Raw genomic sequence first — 7,808 nt, forward strand, 5'->3', positions numbered from 1 at the left:
TTAAATTTTTGTATGTATGAGAGTATTGCCCGCATGCATGTAAGTGCACTGTGTTGTACAATGCCCATGGAGGTCAGAAGAGGGTGTCAGATCCCCTGGAGGAGTTACATTAGGGATGGTTGTTAGCCATCATGTGGGTGCTAGGAACCAAATCCTGGGGCCTCTGCAAGAGCAGCCAGTGCTCTTAACTGCTGGGCCATCTCTCCAGCACCTCTGTGTTTTTTTTAGAATCTTTTTTAAAAATTATTTTTATTTTATGTGTATGGATGTATTGCCTGCATGTATGTAAGTGCACCCATGCCATGCAATGCCCAAGGAAGTCAGAAGAGGGTGTTGGATTCCCTGGAACTGGAGTTACAAATGGTTGTTAGCCACTATTTGGGTGCTGGGAATCTAACCTGTGTCCTCTACCAAAGCAGCTGGTGCTCTTAACTGCTAGAGTCGTCTCTCCAGCCCCTGATTTTGTTTTGTTTTGTTTTTTTGGTCTTTTTGAGACAAGGTCTCCCTGTAGTCCCAGCTGGCCTGGAACTCACTATGTAGACCAAGTTGACATTGAACTCAGAGATCCACCTGCCTCTGCTTCCTGAGTGCTGGGACTAAAGGCATATACCACCAAGCCTGGCCCCTGTATTTTTTTTTAAAGTGGTAATGTTATCATTTTTTTCTGCTCTTTAAAATTGCACAAAGAGATCCGATGCCCTCTTCTGCCTCCACAGGCATTGCGTGCACATGGTATGCTTACAAATAGGCAGGCAACACTTGTACACCACTGGATTCTTCTCTCTCCAGTCCCTGTTTTTTTTTTTTTTTTTTTTTTGGTCTTTTTGAGACTGGGTCTCCTGGTAGTCTCAGCTGGCCTGGATCACTATGTAGACCAGGCTGGCCTCAATTTCATAGAGATCTGCCTCTGCCTCCTAAGTGCTGAGTTTAAAGACATGTACCACCATGCCTGAATAGACTCGATTTTTTTATGTGTATGAGTGTATTGTCTGCATCTATGTAAGTGCACCATGTCGTGCAGTGCCAGTGGAGGCCAGAAGAGGGCATTGGATCTGAAACTGGAGTTACAGACAGTTGTTAGCAGCTATGTGGGTGCTGGAAATTGAACTGGGGTTCTCTGCAAGAGCAGCCAGTGCTCTTAACTGCTAAGCCATCTTTCCAACTCTCAGTCATCTCTTCAGTCCTCTCTAATATCTTTCTATAATAAGTGAAAAACATGAAAATATTAAATACATGAGAAGTAGAAAAAGCTAGTCGATTTTTGAAAAAATATTAAAATATGAAATCACAGTTTTAGTAGAATCTGTGGCCTCTTAAACCATGTCTGTTTCTACCCTTTCTCCTTTCTGACCTCATTTTGGGGACTATTATACTGTCTGGCCTGTTATTAATACTGTTTATTCTGAATTGGAAGAGCTAAGAAAGTGCCTTTGCAGAACTGTATTCATATCATTTGTGAAATTGCATCTTACAATTTGCCACCATTTCTAGCAGCTCTTCAGCATTTCTTTCTCAAATGAGTGTGCACATTCATGCCAGGGGCTAGTTTTTCTTCTAGATCCTGTGAGAGCACTGCTTAAGAGTTAGTGATGTACATTCTTCAGGTTGTTTGGTTTCAAATGGCTAGAACATTAGAAACTCAAGGTATTTGAGAGATCTGGGTAGACTTCAAGTTCCTTCAAGGAGCAGGACAAAGGACAGAAGTTATTTTACCTACTCATTTAGAAGCATCAAAGATCAAGATTGAGACGCGTGACGGTGATTTGTAGAGAGCTGGCTGCAAAGGCTGATTGCCTAGGCGGTTCATTTACATTGTAAGTCAGAGGAACCTTGTCCTGTGGCTTGGGTACATATCAAGTTAGGTTCCCATTGCTGCTTATGTTCTTGGTTATTGTACCTAAGGCTCCAATTACATAAATATGCGCATACGTGGTCAAGTCTAGAACAGAATTGGACAAAATTTCATGCGGCAGTACCTGGCTCTACAGGACAGACCTGAGTTTATGTAACAAATGGGAAAAAGTATCACATCAAAATAAATATAAAAGCATAGGATCAGTATGTGGGTAGACAAACTTGGCGTAGAATATTTGCTTAGCCACATGTGTGTGGGAACATTTCTTCCTGTCTTGGAGAATCTTGGAGGATTCAGGGACACAGAAATGGACTAACCTCTGTAAAGCTCCTGACTGTGATGCTGGGACTGGAAAGATGTTCAATAAACATTAGATTCATTTGTCATCCCACAAAAGATGTGACCCTAGAGAGCTTGTCCCCTCCCAAATTTGACTTCCAAGGGTATAAGAATGACTTTTACCTAACCTCGTAATCAAAAAGTCAATCTTAACCCTTTGAGATCATTTAACACTATCTCAGTTTGTTTATAATGTAAACAAGCTTATTAGGCCTTGAGCTCATGTAGCCTAAATATAGAGCTTTAATCCCTCATGACCCTCTTTTCCCTAGACCCAGAGTAATGCATGCATGGATGTGTATGGTGTGACAATCAGCAGTGGTTGAATGTTATGCCCAGATCTCATGACCCCCAATGACCACCAAGGAGTCTGGAGTATATGCAACAGCAATGAGCCTTTATTCCAGCTTAAGCTCTGGCCCTCAGATTTCACCAACAGACACAGCAGATCCATACTGAGAGTCCTGATCTAGGGTGGAGTAGGCTTTTATAGGGAAGTTTCACAGAAGCCCGCGTGTGCCAAGCATCCTTTAAAATGATTGGATGGTCCTATGCCCTGAGTACGGGGAGGATTCTTATTGGTAGGGGCTGTCTTTAGGGCATTGGAATGCACTGACTGTTATCTATTGGGCCAGAAGTTTCTGTTTTTACCTTATAAGGCTGCTATATGCCCAGGCTTGCTTGATCTATAGCTTTCTGGGATGGGGGTGGTAACTGAAGATTACAACATGCCTGGGCATGCCCGGGCTTGCCTGAAACAGTTAGTCAAAATGGAGTTAGTGCAGCCTTAAGCCAAGCGAATTACAGAAGCAGAAAGAAGTGGTTAGACGAGTCAGGGTCCCACATTGAAAATAACATTATCCCATTTGTGTTGCAAACAACAGGTGGGATTTGATTGGCAACATCTCTGTGGTTGTGTGTGCTGTTCTGAGTCAGTAGGAATCAGAAGGGGCATAATCCTCTGATAAGACACGTTCCTCTTTTCTCATTTGTATTAGTTACTTTTTTGTTTTGTGATAGAAACACCATTGCCAAGGGAACTTATAAAAGGAAGAGTTTAGTTTATAGTTCCAAAGGGGCAAGAGTCCCATGGTGGCAGAGGTGGTGGCTGGATTAGGAGCAGAAGCTAAGCTCTCACATTTTCCTGCAGGCACAGGAAGCAGAACCACTGGAGATCTGGCAAGACTTAAGAACCCCCAGTGACATACTTCCTCCAGCATGGCTGTACCTTTTCCCAAAACAGCACCACCAACTGGAGACAAAATGCTCAAATACTTGGAGGCTATGGGGGACATTCTCATTCAAACCACCATACCATGTGATGATGCTGGATGTATGGTTTCAATAAGAGAGACCAGTTCTGGAAGAAAACTGAAAGAACAAATTCTCAAAGCAGGTCACATACCACTCTTGGTTTTAATGGATGCTAAGAGTCAGACTGTCTTTGAGCATCCCTGTAATGTGGCATCACACTGTAGCACAGATATTAAATTGCACTGTACCATTCTGATTTCTGAGCTATGGAGATGACCTCTGACATATGGCATTAGGCAATCCCACCTTTCCCACTCATCACCAGTGAAGGTGTAACTGCTGTAATCCTTAACTCTCAGATGCTCTTGAAACAAGCCAAGCATTTCTACAGAATATGGAAAGTAGGTTTGTTCCCATCATGCTCTAGAGCAGAGCAGAGTGTTCCAGAACCTAGTTCCTCCCTCTATGCCCAGAAGAGAAAAGCAGCAATCCAAAGGCTTGGCTTAGCATGACCTCTTCCTAGTAGCCATTTATTAGGGTTCCTCTATCCTCTTCCTTTATTTCATCAGCTTTTTCTTTCTTGCCTGTGAAGGGGTCTTTTGTTGGTTGTGCCTCTTGGTTATTTCTTACACAAAGGCTCCTCCTGCCTTTTTCCTCTGATCTTCCAAGTAGAAGCCTTTAGTAAATACTTGTGAATGCCTGGATGTGTGAAGTGGGTGCAGTGGGATCTGGAGGATGCTAGAGACACAGGCTGTACCCTGTGTCAGAGGTGAGGTGAGAACTGTAGAGAGGCAGGGTGCACATTCTCCTCTGATATTGGGGTAGGGGCAGGGTGCATACCCCTCAGAGTCTGTGCTGTCTTTCTTTGATTCAAGCTCTCAGCTTTCAGCTATGGAACTGTAAGACTTCATCAGAGAAGAGGCAGGGTGAGAAAGTGGGGAAGGTGCACCTTGACGAAGTCCCTTGCATTCCTCTTTACAGCAAATTGTATCTGTCACTGACTTCTTTATGTCCTTGGGTGTCACCTACCTCTTCTTCCAAACTACTCTATTAAAGTAATCATAAGCAGCCGGGCATAGTGGTGCATACCTTTAATCCCAGCATTGGGAGGCAGAGGCAGGCAGATTTCTGTGAGTTCGAGGCCAGCCTGGTCTACATAGTGAGTTCCAGGACAGCTGGGGCTACAGGGAGACTCTGTCTCAAAAAAGACCAAAAAATTTATACTGAGTACAATATTGTATAACAGTATTAATTCAACTGTAAACCTAAAAATTTACAGCCAATTTTGAAAGAGATGCATCTTAGCTCTGGAAATTGTTATTGAATATGTCAATGCTGTTGTAATGAAATGCCTCTTCTAATTATATGGTTATGAAATAAATAATTTAAAAAGAAGCAACAAAGCAACACACACACACACACACACAGAAGACCAAAAAAAAGTAATTGTAAGCGTTAAAACAGGAGTGGGGTACTAGGAGTTTGGCTCAGTGATAGAGTACTTGCCCAGCATCCTCAAGGCCCCAGGCCCCATCCCCAGCACTGCAAAAACCAACACAAGCACATGCATTAATATTGCTTATCTTATGCAACATGATTGAATTTTAATAATTCAGTGCTTTATTCCATAAAGATGATTTACTAATGAGGATTTCAGTCTCTGCTACAGGAGAGGGAGGACTTTTGATGTCACACCATATTACTAATTTGCTAGGCAACTTGTTGGCAAGGTAGAAATGAGACCAGGATCCTGCTAAGCAGAGGCTGGATTCTTATACTAGGCTTCAGGGTGCTTTTTGATCTAACCACTGGTATTAACTGTCTCAAGAATCCCTTCTTAGTTCTGGTCATGATTCAGGTAGACTTAGAATGATCCCCCTCCTCACTGTATGTTCAAGCTGACAAAGCGCCCATCTGGGTACCATTATCTTTCTTGATGGATGAAGTGAGTCAGAAAGGAAATTTCCTCACTTCCATTCATTCTCTTTGCTTAAAATATCTGGACTGAGATTTTGATTTCTTGTGTAATAAACAGCAAATGTGGGTGTTTGAGGGTCTTTAAAAGAATATACTGTCCCTGAGAGTAGAATGTTATTTGAAGAAAGTGTCACAGGGAACACAGGGCTCCATTTCCGGGACTGGGCAGAAGCTGAATGTCTTCAGGAGGTATGGTGTTCTGCACAGAGCAGACAGGCAAGTCAGCCTTATTTCTGATCCTTCCTAGGTGTGGTTGAAAGGGACACAGGACAGGGCTTTAAGCTCTATCACAGGGTACACTTTCAGCCACTCACAAGCCCTGTGATCTTAGGGAGATCGCTTAAGCTTCATGAATATCCATGTTTCTCATTCATAAAATTAGAATAATTAGTGACAGAATTTGCCTTATATGCACGCACTAGGAAGCTACGAATTTGAATTTGCAGGCAACCGAGGCTACACAATGAGTTCAAGCGTAGCCTGAATTACATAGCAAGACTGTCTAAAACTAAGAAAGAAAAGAAAAGAGAAAAAGAAAGGGAAAAGGGGCTGGAGAGATGACTCAGTGGTTAAGAGCACTGGTAGCTCTTGCAGAGGACCTGGGTTCAGTGCCCAGCACCTGCATGGCAGCTAATACCCATCTGTAACTCCAGCTCCAGGGGATCTGATGCCCTCTTCTGGCCTCCATAGACACTGCATGCATGTGGTGCACTTAACATTCAGGCAAGGCACTCATGCACATATAAAGTAAATAAAATTTTTTTTTTTGGTCTTTTTGAGACAGGGTCTCCCTGTAGCCCCAGCTGTCCTGGAACTCACTATGTAGACCAGGCTGGCCTTGAACTCACAGAGATCCACCTGCCTCTGCCTCCTGAGTGCTGGGATTAAAGGTGTGTGCCACCGCACCCAGCAATAAAATATTTTTTAAAAGAAAAAGAATATATTTCATGTGATGCCTTTGGGAATATGTTGACTTCTTGAAAGTCCTTCCCAAATTCCATCCTGGTTACTTTTACTATGTACATTAAAACTTTTTATAACATTGTTTATTTATTTAGACAACTTGCAGAGTTTATTCTCTCCACCATGTAGGTTCGAAGGATCAAACTCAGTCATTAATTAGGCTTGGTGGTGAGTGTGTATATATATATATATGATTTTAAATTAGGATACGGTTAAATGTCCAACAAGTGGTCACTGTATAAAACTGGTTTTTACTGGGCTCTTTCCTACTGTGTATCTTCAGGTAGTGGGTGTAAGCTCTGTGAACTTCCATTCCTCTTCTGGAGGGTGGAGTCAGTATTACGTGGCCCTCAGAACTGGTGTGAGGATTCAATGAGATGCTGTGCAAATCTGGCATGCCATCGATACTTACTAGATGTCAGTTTTTAACCTCACACCATCTTTACCTGTTGGCCCATGATTGAAATTCCTTCATTGGTGCTTCCACTCCAGATGATTATTTTAAATAAAAATTATTATAGTATTTGTATGATCTATGTGTGAGTGTGGGTGGGCACCTACTACAGTGTGTGTGTGTGTATGTGTGTGTGTATAGGTCAGAAGATAACTTTCAGGAGTTGATTCTCTGGTTCTCTCTTTCAACCTTTCTGTGGGTTCCAAGGCTTGAACACAGGATTTTTAGGCTTACTGATTGAGGCATCTTGGCCTCACTCCAGATGAATTTTGTTAACAAGCAAGTACCACCAAATGGGATTGATTTGTTTAAAATCATCATTTAAACTTTTCACGATGGAAAGGCCGAAGGAACAGATGTCCCTAGTATGACCCCCAGGAAAGGTTACAGTGAAACTGAGCCTGGAAGAAAGGAACATCTTGTCCTTTTCAGCTCCTCACTGGAAGGATCTTCCCAGCTGGCCATTCTCCTGTCCAATCTACTTTTCCTAACCCTCAAGGATGGGGAAGCTCTACCTTACAACTGGAGAGAAATCAGGACTCTGGGCTTAAATGAAAATTGTATGTGGGGTGGGGGCAGTAAAGACTTTATAAACGACTGCTCATAGTTTTATAGAGTAGACACATCTCCAAGTGTGTTACCTCAACATCATTACAGTGGGACTCACTCTTAGAAACCCAGAGCACAGGACAGTCCCTGTATGCATTTTGGCTATATCCCAAACAATTGAGGCTGGCATAGTACAAAATCCCCCCCCCGGTCTTCATCTATTAGCTATAAAAACCATGTCCTGCAGCTTGGAGAAATGCTTCTATGGTTAAGAGCGAGTGATGCCTTCTCTTGCAGAGAAAACTGGTTTGGTTCCCAGTACCACGTCAGGGGGGCTTGCCACCCTTGCAACTCCAGCTCCAGGGAATCCAACGCCTCTGGTCTCTGCCGGTACCTGTACTCTCGTGCACATATAAT

This window comes from Nannospalax galili, unplaced genomic scaffold, assembly GCF_000622305.1.
Source record: "Nannospalax galili isolate Female #2095 unplaced genomic scaffold, S.galili_v1.0 scaffold144, whole genome shotgun sequence".
NCBI lineage: Eukaryota > Metazoa > Chordata > Mammalia > Rodentia > Spalacidae > Nannospalax > Nannospalax galili.